Source organism: Sylvia atricapilla, chromosome 4, assembly GCF_009819655.1.
Source record: "Sylvia atricapilla isolate bSylAtr1 chromosome 4, bSylAtr1.pri, whole genome shotgun sequence".
NCBI lineage: Eukaryota > Metazoa > Chordata > Aves > Passeriformes > Sylviidae > Sylvia > Sylvia atricapilla.
Window position 1 is genome coordinate 39,078,987 of NC_089143.1, and position 20,398 is coordinate 39,099,384.

Genomic DNA, 20,398 nt, shown 5'->3' on the forward strand with positions numbered 1-20,398 from the left:
CAAATCTGCATCTGATTTTTCCTGCTTTATTCTCCCTGCTTTCAATGTAATCAGAAGACAGAGACATCATATCCAGCTACAGCTGTTATTTATTACTGTGCCTTCGACTGAGCAGTGGGAAATTGCCTATGACAACAAAAGATTCTCACAAAACTGTTTTTTCCCACTCTGATCTCCTCCTGCTTATGGGCCATGGCAAAACAGCTTGAGCTTTCTTTCTGTAGTTGCCATTCTTACCAGTCTGCTGACCCACACTCTTTGTACCAGATGAACTGCTGATCATCTCCTTCACCATTCCTTGCCTTACCATCTTTCAGGTAACTCCTATCCAATCTAAAAATATCCCTGGATTAAGCATCTTGTATCAATTGTTGGATACAACCAGGAAGAGTCCATACTGTTCTTTGTGCTCTTGTCTTTCTAGGGAATAAATTTACAGGTCAGACAGGATTGGCCCCTATTTTTTCCAAAAGGTGTTGGCATAATGAAAATGTGCCTTTTGGTGCTGCCACAGTAATAGGAAAAGCTTTGCAGAAGATATAGAAAAATACCTTCAGGATATAATGCCTCTCAAGTGCTCCAAAATAAAAAAGAGCTAGCATAGTACAGCTAGTGTGGAAGTAGGTTGGAGCAAATTTGCCAAATGAAACCTAAGTTATAAATTTGTCCCATAATAGAAGAGATGGGGAAAAAAAAACCTAGAACAAACAAACCCCAACCCCCTTTTATCCACACCTCCTGCCCTCCTTTAGCCCCCCTACCCCCACCAATTTCTTAACTCATGTAAGACAACAACATTTATTTAACATTGTTAAATAAATGGCACAATGGGTATCGGACATTCTCTTACCAGCATTTTAGACCAGGCACTAGTCACTGGAGAAGCAATGAAGTAGGCCATGCGTATTCATGAAGTCATAGAATGGCTCAGGTAGGAAGGGACCTTAAAGGTCATCTAATTCACACTCCCCTGACGTGGACAGGAGCACCTTTCACTAAACCAGATTGCTCAGAGCTCCATCCAACTTGGTCTTAACATTTCCATGCACTGGGCATGTGCTCTGGGCAGCCTGTTCCAGTGCCTCACCATCATCACAATAAAGAATTTCTTCCTTAAAGCTAATATCTACCTGCCCTCTTTCAGTTTGAAGCCATTCCCCTTGTCCTACCACTATATGCCCTTGTGAAAAAAGTCCCTCTCCAGCCTTTTTGTAGGTGCACTTTAGGTACTGGATGGCTGCTGTTACATCACCATGAAGCCTTCTCTTCTCCAGGCTGAACAATCCCAGTTCTCTCAGCTTTTCCTCAGAGGAGAGGTGCTCCATCTCTCTAATCCACTTGGTGGCCTCCTCTGCACTCACAACAGGTCTACATCCTTCCTGTGCTGGGGAGCCCAGAATGGACTCCAGGTGGAGTCACATGAGAGCAGAGTAGAGGGGCTTCCATCTAGCTAAAGCAAAGGATGGACATTGGAATTTCTATAATTGCCTCAGTTCAGGACAGGGAAGCGTGTGCTTTCTTGTTTCTATTTGGCTTTTCTCTTTGATTAGCTTTGACACTAAAAGCAATAGTGTTTCATCTTTGTTCAGAAAAATGATGTTTAGGCTTTGTGTGCTTTACTGATTTAGTCTTTCTCCTTTTCTGTATTTGGCATGTGCATAGACAATGTTTGGGTCAGTTAAGTTCCTTTAGGAAGAGGTGCGTGTTTCCAGCAGATCCTTGGTGACGGAGCAGACAATTTTATCTTCTCCTCCCCACCTTGAAATTATGTACAAACACATCTAAACTTCAACTAGTACTCAGCACTTGGTAAAGATGCTATTAAAAAGAAAATATCCCTAGCAAGAAGAGGAAAAGGCAGTTGGGATTGTAATGGCTCTTGCCTGTATTTTAAAAAGGAGCTAATGAGAAGCTAAAGAACAAACTGTGGTAAGAGATCAAAAGAACACCAAATAAAGCTGATAATGAACAACCTGAGAGGTAAATTGCAGAATACAAAAAAAGTGTGGAAATGGAACAGGAGAATTGGCCATTTTTTGATGTAAAAGGTATTGGCATAGCAGACCTTCAAATGTTAATCTTCCTTTTTGGGGTGTGTGCAGTATGAGTCATTGAGTTACTTCTTACCTAGTGTTATAAGATTAAAACACTGGGGGAATTTAGAAAGGAAATTATAGACAATATACAGAGAATGACCTTTATTAAGGATGCTTTTTTTTCATTGCATGACCTTTATTAAGGATTTTTTTTTCATTGCTTGAGGTGCAGCTCCTTACCAATAGGGAAAAATTAGCATCCTACCCAGAGAAATAGGAACTGAATGTGGAAAAGATTTTGATGAGTTTCGGAGCTGACTTTTCTTGTCTTGCATGGTAAAGAACCCATGCACTTCCTTTCTTATTATATCAAAGAAAGATCACACAGGTTGGAAAGCATTGTTGCCTTGCAAGATACGGGAAGACAAACTCTCAAATCTAGGCTCCATTCAGCTGCAGCGCAAAGCAACTTCGAAAAAAAATAGATTGATTTTTAATTTTTTAACAGGGTGGTTTTATTTTTGTATTGAATTAATGCTTTAAACTCTTTCATTTGCAATCCTGTAATTCTGAATTACAGAGAAGTAGACCTCCAGAATAATGGTATGCCTAGATGTGCTTTTTTTTCTTCTGGTTTGAGAAGCTATTATTGTTACTTGCCAGAAGAAGCCTAAAGCAGGAAAAATGTTCGGCATTCATGGTTATTTGTGCAGTGATAGGCACTGATAGGCAACAGTATGAGTGGACTGTGCAACTTTTTTTTCTTTTTGTTCCCAACAGTACAAATCCAGCTGTTTTTCTGCTTTGATCAAATGCTGTTGGTTCAGGTAATGATTTAACATAAAAAGGTTGATGTTGGTTTATTGCCTAAAAATAGAGCCTGTTTCCAGTCTGCCTTCCTCCATAACTGGCATTTTATCGCCTGTCATCTGTGCAAATTACATGGTATAGAAGTTGAAAAATTCTGTGAAGGAAGACTGTGGTAGGTGCCTGGATCTTTGCAGGCAACACTTCTGGGAGAAACGGGATATACCATCCTAGGGCAGGGTATTATGGTATCGCTGACTTCTGACTGAATGGCTTTAATTGGCTGGGTTATCTGAGCACTTTATGGTTACTAAATCCACATCTTACAGTCTCCTTAGTAGCATTGCTCATCTGTTTTGCCCTTTCACAAATGGAGAAGTAGGAGGGAATTCACCCCAGGAAAGAGAAGATGCTGGTGGAGAGGAAGGGCCTGAGACACATTCTCTCACCACCAAAAATCTCTTCCTCTTGTTGTTGAGTGACTCCTAATGTTGGAATGAACAACAGGAGAATGGAACAAAGTTGGAAATTTGGAGCTTGTGTAGAGGAGAAGCAAACTGAGACATTTGTAGGTAGCTTTTTCGGCAGACTAGGTAAAACATAAGGATTGCACTAAAAAAAAAGCAATCATTTAGAAGTGTGTGGTTAGCATTGCCAATATGAAAAGAGTTGAAAAGAAATTTCTAGATATATCAGACTGGAATTTCTAAAGTGCACATAAAAGAAAACTGGTATTCAAGTAGAAACTAAATAATTGCCTCCGTATTTCATTTCATTTCTGTCATCCTTCAAAGCTGCAAAGTGGTAAGAAATTACAGTATTAATGTTCGCACTAAAGCTGAATGAAAGCTGACTCTTTGTTTCTAAGGAGAGATATCCACTACAGTAATGTTGCTGTAAAGTAAGCAGTTGGAACTACATTTGTAGAATTTATAATCCAAATTCAGACAACCCAAATCCTTTCAGTGTTCCATTTCTATGTTCATATTTCAGTATCTCTCATGCTGATATTATTTTTATTTTATGGGCTTAAGGGAATGCCTGCTCTAGTTGGAATGGTTTCAGGGAACAAAGTTTTATTTTTAGATCAAGTGAATCTGACCCAGATAAAATCTGGACTCTAACTTGGCAATTACATAGTTTTAAGCTATGGATAGCACATCTGAGGAGAGAGATGAGTTGAGTTTTTTATTTCACTGGTTATTTGATATGCAGAGTTGTGTCAGTATGCACAGCATATCTTGCTCGTATTGGCGTATTAGTTTGTGGAAATTGCAATAGATAGCATTAAAATAGGCCAAATGCTCTTGTTTTGTGCTTAACAAGAGCATGACTAATTGCATGTTGGTTTAAGTAACTCAGCAAGATTTTGTTAGTGGAGGAAAAGGAAGTGAAGGCTTGTGCCTTTTATGGGAAGGAGTGTGGTATTTTAGCCATTCTGGACAGCATTTAACACTAACCCTGACTGTGCCTGGGAGGCACATCTGTTAACGTGGTTTCATTTAACTTGTGCCAGAATTTCTGCTTTTCCACAAAATATCTGTAAGTAGTAAGGCAATAAAAAAGTTTGTCTAATTCTCAACCTTGTAGCTGAATTAATTTAAAACTTGACACATTAATGGAATTCTTGGCATATGACTAGTGATGTTTATTTGGAGAAAATGGTGATGTTCTCCTCCACATCATTTTTTTTACTCACATTTGAGTGTCAGCATAGGGGTGAGTGGTCATGAGTTATAATGAGCAAAGTGCACAAATGGTTCAGTGAAATGTTGCTAGCTGATGTGTTCTACAGCACTGAGGTCTTCTATCAGAGAAAACTCTAGACATAAGTATTACTGGATTATTTTAAATTTCTGTTTCTAAACTATAGGGATGTCAATAGAAATAATAGTGTTTCTTCCTGCTGAAATATTATTTAGAAGAAACAGTGCAGTGACTTGTTCCACTGGTTTCCTTGGTTTAAAATTTGGATTTTCAGGAATTAATGAACCATTTTTGTTCTTTCAATTGTATATTTTTAAGGGTATAACATGTGATATCAACATTCCTCTTTCTTAATAGAGTAAATAAGGAGGGGATGACGTATTGCTAATATCAATGCTTCAAAAATGAGCTTTATTTTTGTGAAGGAAAAAGTATTATTATCAAGATTTATTCTTATATATATATATGTAAAATGTAAAGTCCCCATGGCTATTAGGCTTTCTATGTAGTGAGATACATTTCTTTTAGTTAATTAATATGCTTGAAGTAATGCTTTATGCTGTACTTGTAGAAGAAATAAATTTTTTTTCTATTAAGAAATTGAGCAATAAAACTTTTTCCCCTTTCTGTACGGAACTTGCTTAAATCTCATAAGACGGTAAAATAACTGCTTGCAATGGGCATGAATTTATTAAAAAAAAAAAAAAAAGGCAGCCAAAGAAAACTTGGGTAGGGTCTGTAAGACAAGAGATCATTATCTCATTTTGAAGATACAATTAAATTTAAAAATTAATCTAGCAAGGTTAAAAAAGCTTTCATGAGATCTGATGAGGCTGGTCAGCACCTGTCTCAGTGTTAGTGTTGTAATAGAGCGATAGGACCTTGTCTTCCAGAGAAGTTACATTCCTGGTATAGTATCATGCTATGCTAAAAAATCTATATTATCTCCAGTGCAGACACTCAGATTCAGAGCAGCATGAATACCTTTGTTTTTAGCCCCCATAAATCAGAAGAAATTCTCCCAGTTGTTGGAAGGGATCTTGAAGCAATTTTGTAGCTGCAGTCCAATCAGATAATGCTACTCTCCAAGGAGTACAGTGAACAGAGAGAAGAAAATATTAATATCCCAGCTCACCCCAGAGGTGACTGCATTTCAATTTGATAAATGGTTTATTATCATCATCATCTTATCTGTCAAGCTTTGAGTGTATTTGGGAGACTTCGGGAAGAATAAATCACTATAGACATTGCTCATTGCCATTTGCAGCAGTATGCCAAATGGTGTTGCTCTATTAGACATAGCCCAAACCAGCTAATTATGGTATTTTGTTGTGGGTACAAATAAAAACTTCTTTCTTAATTGTGTTTTCTTCACGTGCTTGTTGTAATGTGGTGATTCCAGAACAGCAATATGGTATTCCTGCAAAATGCCTCATCTTTTCTAGCCCAATGTGCCTGGATCAGCCTCCATTGTCATCAGAGCAGATTAGTGAACTTTCATCACCTTAAAATGACTGTAACAGCTCAATCAGCCACAGAGTTTTGTTGTTGAGAAAATTTGACAAACGTTCAGATTGAACATTAAATGAACTTTTCCTTTTTCTGTCACTTACACAATTTAGTTAACTGCAGTTTTAATACATAGAGTAGTTCAAATACACCCAGGGCTGTGCAAAATTTTTAAGTCATTAGAGATTATTTGAAAATGATGACCAAGAAACCTTTAACCTTGGAAAGTGGTAAATTGACATCTGAATGTAGCCTAATGCTTTCTTCTAAACTGATTCAGTGGAGTTTTTTGTCTACATGCACGTACACACACAAATCTGTAAATGTAAACTTTTTTTTCTTTTTTTTGATCTGTTGCTATGATTTGGCAGTTTTACTGACCAAAAGGGATTTGTTTCAGGAGGTGTAATGCTTAGCAATATGCTTTCATCCTTCCAATGATGTATGCTGCTGCTGCATGAGTATCTGTAAGAAAGAAGGTGCTGTGGCACTTGCTTTACTGGAAGTGTTCGTTGAACTAAGTTAATTTAAAAATGAGGCTTTGAATTATATAAGCAAAACATATTCAGCATTTCAAGGCCAGCTGTCTTCTACAGTTTTTCCACAATGTACATCCTCTAATATAACAAATTTTTGAAATTTTGCCTAAAATTGAAGCAGAAGCTTAAACATGTGCTACGTAGTAGTCATTCATCAAGTCTGTGATTCAGTTTTGAACTGTTCTAAATATAGTTTGTGTCAGTGTTGGTACCTCTGACTTTGATTTAGACAGTTTGAGGAAAATGGCTGTGTCTACACTTAGGGGTGGGTACAGTTAGCACAGTAATGCCTGGTCCTCATTCCCTGGTAAACCTGGAAAGGGAGGACTGCAGTGAGGTGCACAGAAACTTGCTGCTCTTTTACATGTCTGCATTTTCTGCTGTAGGGAACTAAATAGCATGCAGCTGGCCTGTGGTTAGGGTATGTGTTCAAGCACTGGGGCTGAGATGTAGCTGGTAAAACTATGGGCTCTAAAATAGTGATCTTTTACAAGGGCAGTCAAATTGCTTGACAAGACTTAAAAATAATATTTGAGACTTATCTCTGAATATTTCTGTCAACCAAAAAAATTAACCTTTGAATACCTATCAGATACTTTACAAAACACTAGAAAAGGTAATACACTGTTTTATTTGAACATAAGACCACAATTCCTCACTAGGGACTCTAACATTAGCCATTTCCTTACAGTTACAGGTCAAATGAAAAAAAGTCCATGCCATATTTTTTCTCTTGAAACTACTTCTTCCACTGCTTACTTTACTGGTGCCCTTGTCTAAGCTGTTAAATTGTTGTTTTAATGAACTGATTCCAGCTTACTTAATATAAAAGCTCATATAGAAGTTGGCAGATATGGCAGGAGCTTCCATACATCTTCTCTTCCTCAAATTTCTCAGGATTCAATTCAGTTTCCTTGTTTTGAATAGAGTTGAAAATAAACTATTGAAAATTATGGCAATTCATTGATCACAAACTTTTCCTATTTTTTCTTCTGAGCTTAACAGGGGCTTTTATTTGATATTTGGCAATGACGCAATTTTGCCGCACAACACCACCTCCTCTTAAAAAGTAACAAATAAGTTTCTTACCTATGCAGGATGGTAGCGTTAGGGCATAATGAAAGTTATCTGGAATTAAGGCCTTTCTCATATATAGTAACAAACTGCTTGGCAGGTAGAAAGAGCTGTTGTGAATAACACAGAGATATTAAGCCTCTTTCTGGAAGAGTTGTTTTGGGTTTTTTAGAATCTGTCTATTGTATGGGTTGGTTAGGCTTTGCCTCTTTTGTCTGATGTAAGAGAGAAGGAAATGCACACTCACTTGGAATATGTCTCATTCTGACTACATTGGAGTACTATCTTTTACACTAAGTTACCAAAGCTGCTTGCTTGTGTGATTTCTTATAATCTGGAAGTTTGAATTAAGAATCTGATAGCTTTTTCACAGTAGATCAGTTTCTGGCAGGTAAATATTTTGCCTGTCTTGGAAGAAAATTTTGAAAGTGTTCTGTCTCCTCTTTTTTTAATATTATGTTAAATTAATTGGAAACAGCTTTTCACTTCCTGATGATTTCTTGTCACAGAATCATAGCAAGAGATTTGGATGAAAATGGCAGAACAAGTAAAGCTTCATTTCAATAGCTTTTTGTAGTACTCTAAAAACTGCCCTGCCATGTCTTCCTGATTTGTAGTAAGATTGGTTCAGTATAACTGATCTGAAGAAGTTTTGAAAGTCTCTGAATTTTAAATGTTTCTGATGGATGTATACGTGATGTGTTTCAAACTGTAATCCAACTCCCATTGAAGCCTATGGCAATGCTGCCATCAATTCCTATGGTGCAGAAGTGGACTTATAATGAGCTATTTAATGTTTCACTTATCTAAATTGTCACAGCTTGAAAGCCATAGTAGAGGACTGGTGAGGTTGTGGAATGACTGGAGGGTCTGTAAATGTAATCAAAGAGACCAGATTGTGTGTGAGAAGCTGTTTCATCTCAATCTCTTTCATCTATGGAAACCTGATAGAATTTGTTTAGTACATTCTGGCATACAGAAATGCACAGTCAAATGCAGTATTTAGAATGGCTCTTCAGAACAAAAGCAGACAGATGAATCGTTTTACAGTTAAGCAGCTATTATTCCACAGTTTTAAGTTCTTCACATTCTGTCACAAAACTCCTGATGAAAAAGTCCTGTTTGTAAACCACATCTAACTGGTTTTCTTATCTGTAAAATTGTAGCAGCATGTATTTGTTAGAAGAATGAAAATACATGCTCTAATATTTATGGAGTGTTACAAATTAATGAATACTATATCTTATTATATCTGATTTAATATAAAGCTATTTTCCATATATCTAATCCTAATTTGTTGTTTGGAATTGCCAAGAATTATGTAACAACTGATCTCAGATGGTGGCCGTTGTGAGGTTTTTTGTTTTGCCTTTTTTTGGTTTTCCATTAGCTTCTCTCAGTTTCTAAAATCCATTGTGACTAAATGCACTGAAAGGTTCACTAACCCAAATTAACAAAAAAAATGGATGTTCTTTAAAAAAATTCTGACAAAATATGGGAGAAATTGTTGTAATGTTAGGTGTATTTGCTAGGTCAGTAAATTAAGTATGAAAGAAATGTGATTTCATGATTTTCTTTTGAAAGACTTTTGAGACCTTAATGATGGAAGACCTAATATGTGTGTTGTACATGTTACCACAAGCTGTCAGCAAGTCATCTGCAGCAAGGTGGGAAGCGTTGCAGTGCATATGACATAGAATTGATCTTGTGATTGCTCTCATTGAATTTTTTCTTTGAATTTTGACATTCTAAAAACCAGTTTGGAACCAGTACAGCAGTAATAATCAAAGCTTTGCCAGATCACAGCATGTCTCTTCAACCCCACTGAACTGAACTGTGGTGAACTTAAAAGTTGGTGCTGCTAGAGAATTTTTTTTTAATTCATCATAAATGAGATGTCAATGAGTGAATTATCGAGATTATTATTCAGCATCTTCAGGCTTTGCCATGCTTTCTTTTCTGTTACTGAGTCAAATGGATTGTGTGTGTGATTGTGTTGACTTACAGCATTCCCCTATGTTCATAATAAGAGTTCTGTAAAATGATGAATAAATTATCTCTCCCCCTTTTTCCTTAGGTATCAGCGTAAATTTCCTTCAGACTTTGTCCTTCACTCAGATGTGCTTTTGCACAGCTATTCTAGCACCAGTTCTCTTGTCAGGATATCTTTCCTCTCGCTCTCTTGCCCACTGTAGATTTAAAATGTTCACTGACAAAATTAAGTTCTTAAATTAGGGTTGCCTTGTGTAGAAAATATTCCCTAGTAAAACCCTTCTATGGAAAAGTTAAAATTCTAGGAGTGCCTGTATTTCTTAGAGGAACAATATATTTTAGGGTGTTTGTTTTTTAGCATTGATGACTTGGTTGCAAAATGAAAGGAGTACACAGAATGGTAATTTTTAAATACTAGTCATATGTTTATGCCTGTAGTAGAGGGTATTGAGCAAGATCTTTTTACTCACCATGTAACATTGATCATATGAGCTAAGTTCCTGTACCATGTAAAAAAGAGAAAGAAAAGGTATTTCTCCTGAATTTTTCAACTTTCTGTGAGCCCATATAAATGCTAATTGTAGTTTCTAGGAGAAAACTTGCCTGAAAAATCCTGAATTTTTTATATTCAGATGTTTTTGATATGTGAAAGAACACCCAATGCTTCTGGAGAAAATTCTGAGTAAACTATTTGGTAGGATATTGAATGTTGTAGGAAATAATCTAGAAAAGCAGTAACTTGAGTTTTTAACTGCTCATGAAGCTGCAGAGGGAAGTAACTGGTAAGAATAAGACTTTAAAATACATGACCAACAAATTGTGACATCATGGGAAAATATATCAGAATCTGATAACATGCTGTATGAGAAAGGTCATGTAAGGAAACTATATTTTATCAGGTTGAAAAGTTTGAATGTTACAGTGATTTATTTATGACACTGATAAAGGATAAGCAAGAGGAAATATGGGCCTCAAATTTAGGTCAGCCAGCTGAAGGAAAATTGACATTGATTCCTTAAAGGATAAGGTTGTCCTTAAGGCAGTACTTTACAGATTTCTTGTCACTGGGTGAAAAAATGCCAGAAAACAATGCCAACAAACCCCCAAAATGGGAACTGTTGATATCAGCAGCATGTTCTGATCTAGTGTTCTTAAAATGCCAGCGTCAGGTGCATCTGAGAATAGAATATGACTTACAAAGTTACTTAGCAATATCAAGTATCCTTTCTTGTTTGTTTTTTTTCAACTGAGTCATGCAGCAGTTCTAAGCATGGTTGGGTGACATGTAGTCTGAATTTGGGTGACTGCAGTGCTGTCATGGGAAAGTTTTGGAAAAGTTAGATGTACATTGATACTTTATTCTGGATAATGGCAAAGCATCAAACAGCTAAGTGGTTCTAGATAGGTTTGTTTGTTTGCTTGTTTGCCAAAGATGTGTCTATATTCCTAAAGTAATGTTTAACAGCATTGAAAACTCACTTGATATGTGTAACTATAAAATCCAGGGAAGCAGAATTCTAAGGCAGAATTAAAGAAGAAAATTAATTATGGAACATAGGGACCAACTCCTTCAGGCTGATTTTACTATTAGTAATGTTGAACTGGGCAAATGCAACAGTAAAAAACAGTAAAACATTAATGAGGTAACTGATATTTTGTTACAATGTTCACACACACATATTTATGTAAAAATATGTATAAGTATAGATACATACATCTCTCAGCCCCTTGACACTTGCATGTCTGTATATGCATAAGATACATATATATCTTTTCTGGCTCTTTTTTGTGTGATAATGCTACTCAAAATACCTGCTAAGTTATGATTGTGATCTATCAAGGACTCTTATGGGCTGTTTAATCTGTTTTGACAGAGCAAAATTATTTGAATGTTTGTCAGAGAGTAAAATCAAGTGTATCTTAAAACTTGAATTTCCAATTGCTAATCAAAACTGTAGTCTGTCCCAAAGGTTGTTGAAGTGAATGTAAGTTTGGGTGTTTTTTCTCCAGATTTACTTTTGAAACTGACCTGTGTGGAGTCTACACTTTAGCATGAGATATCTATTTGGAGAGGGAAGGTGGAAACAGCTTGCCTCTGAGTCATGGGATTTTGACTTTCAGAAGTCAAATGTAATGTTAATAACCTGGTGCAGGACAACAAGAGGTGAAAACTAGAAATTATTTATTGTGTAGAGTAAAACTGTCCTCATGGTTAGTTCGTAAGTTCACAAATAAATTGCATTTTGTGCTATCACAATTTTAAAAAAACCCAACAAACATATGATCACTATTCATGAGCAAGTTGATTCCTTATAGCAGTTTCCAGTTAAAAGCACACATTGCCTGGCTGAGGCTTGCAGTATTTGCAGATAGTTTGACACCAGCCACTCTACTGTTAAGAATGACATGACTTTTAAATTTTGTTTAATGACTAATTCTTAAATTTACTGTATCATTTCAATTGTAATGACATTATTACTTCTGTTTAACTAAAAATATTAATTTCAACACACCCAATTATGTCAGCAGCAAAGAACCTAGTCTTACAAAATCTGTTTTGTGTGTATACAAACATTTCTAAGTTGTGTATATATGTATGTTTTGTATTTGATCCATATGCATGTGTTCATGTGTGTTATGTTTTAAATTAATGCAGTATTTTCATAGCATTTATTTTTGCATGCAGCAAAGTTTGTCCCTAGTGATCAGCTGCTATGCTAACTAAAACTGGTTATCTAATTTAAATGGTCTCAAATTTGAAGTCGAGTTTTTGTTGACGATGTTTATGAATGCTTGGTCTTAAAATATTTTCCCCATAGCAAGTGTTCCACGTTGATAGTCAGTATAGTGGAAGGAAGAATATAGTTTTCTGGGGATGTTTTGGTGCCTTTCTGCTGGGTTTTTTTGATATTTGTTTGCAGTTGTGTGTTTTGGGTTAGGCCAACAACCAAACTCTGAGCAACAGCTACTTTGGAAAAACACCCACCCCTACCCCCCCCCCCCCCCCCCCCCCTTTTTTTTACTATATAATATTTACCATACTTTTACTATTACTATCATGATATATGGTATGAACATTTTTACTATTGATATATCATGATATATGGTATGAACTCTCTTTTGGCCAGTTTGAGCCAGCTGCACCAGCTGTGTTCCCTCCCAAATGCTTGCCCACCCCCAGCCTATTTGCTGGCAGAGACTGACTAAGGAACTGAAAAAGTTTTGAGTCATGCAAGAAATGCTTCTCAATAGCCAGAACTTGAGTGTTACGCACTCTGTTTTAGCTGCAAACCCAAAACATTGTACCACTAGGGCTCTTATGAAGAAAATGAACTTTGTTCCAGACAGACATGGTGCAGCCGCCTTCTTTTCTTACCCACCATGGGTATGTGTAATGATCATTTCTTCTTAGCAGCTTCTAGCCCTCTGTTGTGGTTTCAATTCACATTGAGATGCTGTAGGCCAGATGTGGCCTATGAAGTATTTTACGTACCATCACAGGTAAATTTTCTTCCCAGTCTCCCACTTGTAGAAGGCAATGATGTTGCAAATTTAGTTGCAGATGATTTATCAGGCTTGCTCTTCACAAGCACTCTGGTGACATGTGGGCATCACTGCAACTTCTGGAAAAAAAAAATCAGTCTCCCTCACATGAAACTTCTGAAGATCACAAACAGGAGGATGATTTCTGAAGCACTAAAAAGAGTGATGCAGGACATTGTCTGAGGTCTTTTTCGTATGGCCTATAAACCAAGCTGGAATGTAAGTGTGTTTGACTGATGTGTTTGAAGTTCTCTTTTGCCATTAGTCACAGATAGCAGGCTGACAATGGGGTTTGTTCGGAGCACATTTTTGCACATCCATAGTATTGTTTCCTTCATATACCAAAAAAACAAGAACAGCAGTTCTGGTTATATTTTGCAAATAAGTGCACTGGAAGATGAATAAAAACCAATTACTAGTACGCTGTTCTTAAGTTGGTTCTTTGAAGGCTTTGCCAGCTCTGTAATTGCTCTCAGACTAATCAATTATACAAATTTTCTTTTTACAAATTAGAGAAAACTGCTTACCCAATTTTCTGATTATTGTGCTTTTATGTTTTCTTAAAGCTTTTAGATTAATTAATTCTTAGAGGAAGATAATTTTGCAAGTAATTTTTCAGTGAATGTTTTCTGGAAAACAGTCATTAATCCTTGCAATGTATGACCTCAATCATACCTTGTCTCTTAACAGTATGCTTTTCTATTAATCAGTAATTAACTTTGCCTTTTATTATGGTCTATATTTAAGAAACTGTCTTTGTTACTTGCAGCTGTTGTTTGTAAAGGGTAAATAAAATACTTAGGAATTTCTCATGGTACCTTTCTCTAAAGCTGTCAAATGTCAGAAATAAATGAAGGAAACTTAAAGATACCATCTCTGATTAATTAATTGTATGGAAGGTGGTGTTCTAGGCATAATGTTCCTCCTGTGTCAGCATCAATACATGCGGAGCGTGCTATGCATTGCATCAGCCTCTAAATTTTAGTGTCAGACTGCCTCTGTAGGGTGGTTTGTGAGCTTCTCCTGAGTCTTTAATCAATTCAGCATTCAAACCCAGTTTGTTCATCAGCCTGAAAACTGATTATTTGCCTTTAGCATTACAGCTGAAAATATAGAATTGTTCTGGAATTAAAGGAAATATAAGATATTTTTAAAATATGCACAGATACATGGATGTGTATGTAAGTCTGTGTGTTGTCTATTTTTCTGAGTTGGGAGGATCTACTGGCAGGCTCTTCCTGGCTTTGTGTGACCTTGAGAAAGTCTCTTAAGATATCTCCTCTCAGCTTCCTTAATTTTTAATTGAGGCTGATACACCCCTGCTTTACATTCTGTATAATCTGTATACATTATGTTATGTAATACATTATGTATTACATCTTCTTTCACAATGTATTTTAAGTCTTCAGGATTAATAGGTTTAATTGGACAGGAAAAACAATTTACATCTTCTGTCTTCCATTTTGACCAAAATCCTCTAAATGTCAGATAAAACCAAAATATAGTAGAATGATACAGAACAGAAGTAGAAGCACAGACCACCCATTTGTGATATTTTCTCAGATTTGTTTTGCTTTAAAAGTAAAAAGAATCATGCATGTGTGTTCCTAGCTACAGAGCAATGGAGAATTTTTTGGTAATGCAATTTTAGAATTTTTAAATTTTTAAATAAAACCAAACGAATTAAAGAGTATAGTTTTTAAAAAAATAGTTAATTTAAAAAAAATCTGTATTTTAACAAATCTAATGCACTTGCAGGAAAAAAATCTCTAAGAAATTAATGTGAAATACCTCCTAGTGACATGCCTTTATTTTGATTCAAAATGAATGGCTGGAATTTTGGTCACTCTCTTCTATGAAGGCTGAGCTACTTAAACAGTTGTAACTTGAGTGAAAGTAGTTCACATTTCAGCTCTCCAGGTGTGATTGCCATGCTCGGGTATTTCCTACAGTCAGATGTACTTCTAGCATAGGTACAGTGGGAGTGGTTTGTTTCTGAAATATTGTCATGGAAAACGGTTGCTGTCTGTAGGGAAAGTCACTTTTTAGAGTTTTTATTGTGCATGTTCATTCATAGGCTCCCAGGTAAACAAAATCTTGCTGGAAGAAATATATTTCATTCTGGTATAACATCCAGGTGTCTCATAAAAATGGTATTATTTGTGAATATTGTTATCCCCTCAGTGGATTTAGTCTTCTGTGAAACTCACCAGCCATGACCTCACATGCATATCACCTTTCAAGAAGACATTATGATGTTGGACACAGGGTGTTTCATGAAAGTGACATCAGCAAGCATGAAATATTACCGTTTTAACAAAGCACTGTGGTGTCACTTGTAGAACTGGAATTTTAGATTTTGAATGAGCTGTTCCAGAAACCAGATAAAATTCTTCAATTACTAAATAAAATTAAACTGTTTACTATGGGTATGAACCAAGCTCTTCCTGCATCTTTATAATAGTACACTTTTATGAATATATAATTAAACTGAGAAGACCAGTTTAGGAGTTTAAAATAATAAAACCAGCTATCATGAACTTTTGATCAAGTGACAAGCATAAATATCTCAGGCTAGGAATCAAACTTGTTTCTTAAAAAGGTGAAAACATTTCCCATGTTTGTTCACCTGGGCTGGGATATAAAATGTTATCTTGAGAGCTCACAATTTTGGGATAGAAATAAGTATACAGTACTGTTGGATGGAGGCAACAGTGAGACACAAAACAACCTTCGCTTGTTTGAACTTCCTACAGCTGTTGTGATATGATTGTATTGTACTGCACCTCTGAAACAGGACTTATTTTCCCAGTGGCTGGATATCTTCTGTGGTATTCATTTAGATTCATTATGTTCTTTCAGAAAACAAACAAGTTAGCACGAGAAGCAGCTTACTGAAATGAATGCAGCGGGCTTTTTCTACACTAGGTGTTACACATGTGCTACATCTTAAGAACCCCTTCCTTATGTTTATTATTACATATCCAGTACTCATCAGTCTTACTTCTAAATTGTATTTTAATCTTTACAGCATTGTAAAAATACCCAAGAGATTGATATGTGTTTCAAGCCACAGGGAATCTGAATCATAAAGTGGGACTACAAAAATGTGGTTTCGTTTCTGGATTCACATTATTGTTCATAATAAATTAATTCCTGTTACATTACACAGTTTATATTTTGATTACAGTAAACCAAAGTGCATGTAGTCACAGAATAGTTGCAAGCTGCAAGTATTTTTAGTTTTACCATTTTATATCCTCTTTGCTTTTGAAGATACCAGATCATTCTGGAGTAGGGAATGAAGGGGAGTGAAAGATAATTTAGTAATGAAACTATAGATTGAAAAACAACCTGCTGCTTCCCTCTTTTATTACATTTTCCCTGCAACTCATACTGTTTATGAAGTTACATGAGTGAAAACATGACGTAGGAATCCTCTCTATTGTCCATCAGTTTTGTCTCATAATTCTCTTGGCTTAGACTATTCTGTCATCTTAAATAATTGCATTTCTATTGTTGATAGCTTGGGTGGCCATTTTATCTCAGGCATGGCTGTACTCATTTCTGTAATGTTCTGTTCATTCTTTTATTTAAGATTTATTTTATTATTAGTTATTGCACAGGTAGTTCCATTATTTTTTGGCAAAATATGTTTACAGTTAGGTCTCTGGACTATGTGTCTTTCGTGTTATTATATGTAATGTAACTTTCATTGTTATTTTATGTAATGTAGCATCATTTGATGGGACTTTCATTGTTTATGCTGCTTCATAGGTTAGGTGGGGCTGAAACGTTAATGGAGGTGGTTAAAAAAGATGTGTCCTTTCATCAGTTTAGTAAACATAGAGAAAATATTTGGTACAATGCTTGTAAATGGAAATGAAATCTTTGAGAAAGCTGAAAAAGATAAAGATGAGAGAGGATACACATATGATGTTAGAGGAGATTATATATAGGAACAGTCTTCCCCCTAAAGTTCCATTCTCTCATCCCTCTGGGAGTCGGTAAAACAGGATCTTCACTTTTCCAGTATGGCCTCCTGAAGTGCAAATACAATTGAGCTGCATATGCTGAACACCTTGAGGGCACTCAGGAGGACATACCTGTATGCTTGGGCTGTGCTTCGCTTCTGCTTTCCTCAGCATCTGCAGCTGTGAATAAAAGGTTGCAGGTTTAGTTAGAACTTTAGAAAGGCAGCTCTTTGGAAGTAATTTGAAACTTCTTGATGCTCAGCAATTTTTAAAATTAGTCTGGCTGTTTGGCTGTCTAAAGGGAGATGACAGTGCCCAAATTTGGAATGTTGAAAATCCTCATCAGTTTCTTCTGATTAATGGCTTCTATATATAATTCAAGAAGCCTTAGCATGAAAATGCCACAAAATTCAATAAGGACATAGAAACAAAAGCTTTTTTAATTAATTAGAAATGCTTTCTGAATTTGCAGAAAACTTTCCCCCAGGGGCCTCCCAAATATGCATAAAACTCTAAAATTCACAGACTAAAATCTCACAACAAATGAACGAGTTTTCTCTCTACACTCACGGCAGCACAAAAGAGAGTTCTGAAGGGGTTAGCTTGCTGCCAAAATAATTTGTCAGCACTCTTTCTTTGTGTCTTCTCATTTCATTGGTTCACTAGCTTAAGAACATAATTTCTTCTATGTTTTTGTGCTGTGAAACAGGGCATAAGATTGGAAGCATTATGATAAATTCCCTGAGGGATCTTGTTTCAAGAATGAAGCCTGATTTTATTTTATTTTTTCAGTTGAGGTTAGAAATGTTTTCCTTTGTCTGAATACATGTCTCTCTTCCCTGTATACAGTGATAAAAGCTTTACATGTAAGTGTTGTCTGCAATATTTATTTGAGGACTCTGCTCTGGGTCTGCATTTCTTGAAATCTCAGCATTGCAGTTTACAGATTCAGCTCATGCTCTTGTTGAGGAATGCCTCAAGACTGTTCTTCATGTTAAGAACTAAGACTAAGCTGAACTGTACTTTGAAACAAAAAATGCAGACTTATCTCCCATATGTACAGTAGATAACATATGAAGGATATTGCTTTAAGAAACCCCAGAGTGAACATTTAGGCTAAATAAGAAAAGTGTGTCCCTGTTGTCCTCATGGGTATGCTCAGACAGATCTGCAGGTGGGGTTTCCTGTATTATGTGCCAGATGTTGCATCTGTGAAAGTAACACTTTGGTAGACCTATGACCTTCCATAGACTGAGAGCATCAGTGTCTCAGTATTTTTGAGGAAGCTGAAAGCAGACAAAGAACAATGCAAAGGAAAAGAGCAAATGGCACTCCATAGCATATTGGCTTCCTACGCATCCCTGCACCAGTCTTTCAGAAATGTGCTGGTGTTAAACAGACATCCAATGTGTTATTGCTGCTTTATGTTGGGCATACGTTTCTGAAATTCTAAAAGGCCTAATGGGTAACAATTAGGAATAAGTAATTTGAACAACAGTAACCACTGTAGCAGTGTTTCTCCTGGGCTGAGAAATCCAGGCAAAATGCCAAAGTCACATAGATATGCAGGTCTGAAATTTGGGTCTTTTTGTAAGATTATATTTAGTGTTATGTTGAAATCTCTTTACAGATTAAATTATCATGTGACTGGCTTTACCATATCCACCTAGAGGAGTGAGATGACTACAAAAAAAGCAGGAGTAATTTTATACTGAAAGAGCACCTAATGTGTATTAAATTTATCTCATGTTTTGTAATGACATTCTGATTGTACTGTTACAAGAATACCTCTGGTTGTAAGCAACCTATTGACACAATAGCTTATGTAACAATTCATATTGCTTGAAATTTTAGAGATGAAGGCATCATTAAACTTCTATAAGCTCTTTACAAATGCTTCCTCAAAACAAGGTGTGGGCAAACATGACAAGTTGCTTTGTTTTGTGGTTCTGCCTCTTTCTGTGTGCCATAAGATAAGGAAGAGTACAAGTAAAGTTAGCCAAGTATATAGTATGAAAGCCATTCAATGGATTAGTTAAGTATATACCTAATTCCAACCCTGAGTTCCAACAACATTGAATATCAATGGGGATAGATAAATAATAACACCTGTGAAAAACTGTAAAGGTCTTCTTCCTGAGATGGCAATATCATTCATACATGCATTATATGATACACAATCAAGCATTTTCCACTGATTGTCTTCAGTATTTGTATTAGACTATTAGAATTTTTAATTAGCTTTTTACATTATGTCAAAATGGGGAACATGTATAAGGCCATGTATGCAAGATTAAAATGTGCCTATTTATGATTACATCATAGTTTATTTTTCCCCATACACTTCTAATTAGGTAAAAGAGAAAGACAATATGCTCAAAAGTACTCTTTCAGAAATAGATAGAAGCTAGCAGGTCTGAAAGTAAATAATTTGCCTTTTGCCTGTAAATATTATGTTTCGCATGCAATAAATCTTAGTAAGGGTTCCATCAAATATTTTTAGAAAGGGGTTTATACTTAAAAACAAGAAGCTCATATGTATCAACAGGGCTCATTTGACCACCAGACTGGGAGATAATGATTGGTATTATGCAAAAATGGCAATAGCTGCTCAAAGTGGCAGGGAAAATTGTTTCTCCTCCCCACTCAATTTCTGAAGAGGAAGATGAAAAATGCGATAATATTTTTCTCTCTGCTTTCTTTTCATGCAAATTATGATGTTCTGGAACTGAAAAAGATCAAAGTAATATCAACTGCTTTCTGTGAAATTTAACATTTGCTATTTACCAAATGTATGGATCTCATTGGAAATGTCCATCTTTTCTGTTTTGACAAGCTTTTTTTCTGCAATGATTTGTGCCAGAGATGTTTCTCAAAGCATTGGGTGCTTTCAAAAACTTTTGTTCAAAAAATAGTTTGAAAAAATATTTAGGGTTCAAAAATGAACCCCTTGTCATACCCTAAACAGCAACACTATTTCTGTTGAGAAAATACGATTTTATTTCATTGGCCTTAAATAACCTTTTAAACTTTCTTTTTAAAGTTCTACTGCTCTATAGTATTTTCAAATAAATTTCTTATCAATTTATTGAAAGCAGGTAAAACCCCAACAATTTATAACTACCTACTAAAGTTCTTTTTCTGAACCAAACTTCCTGATAGAAGTAATTTATAAGATTAATGTAAAATTTTGCATTTTCCCTTCACCTAAGGAATG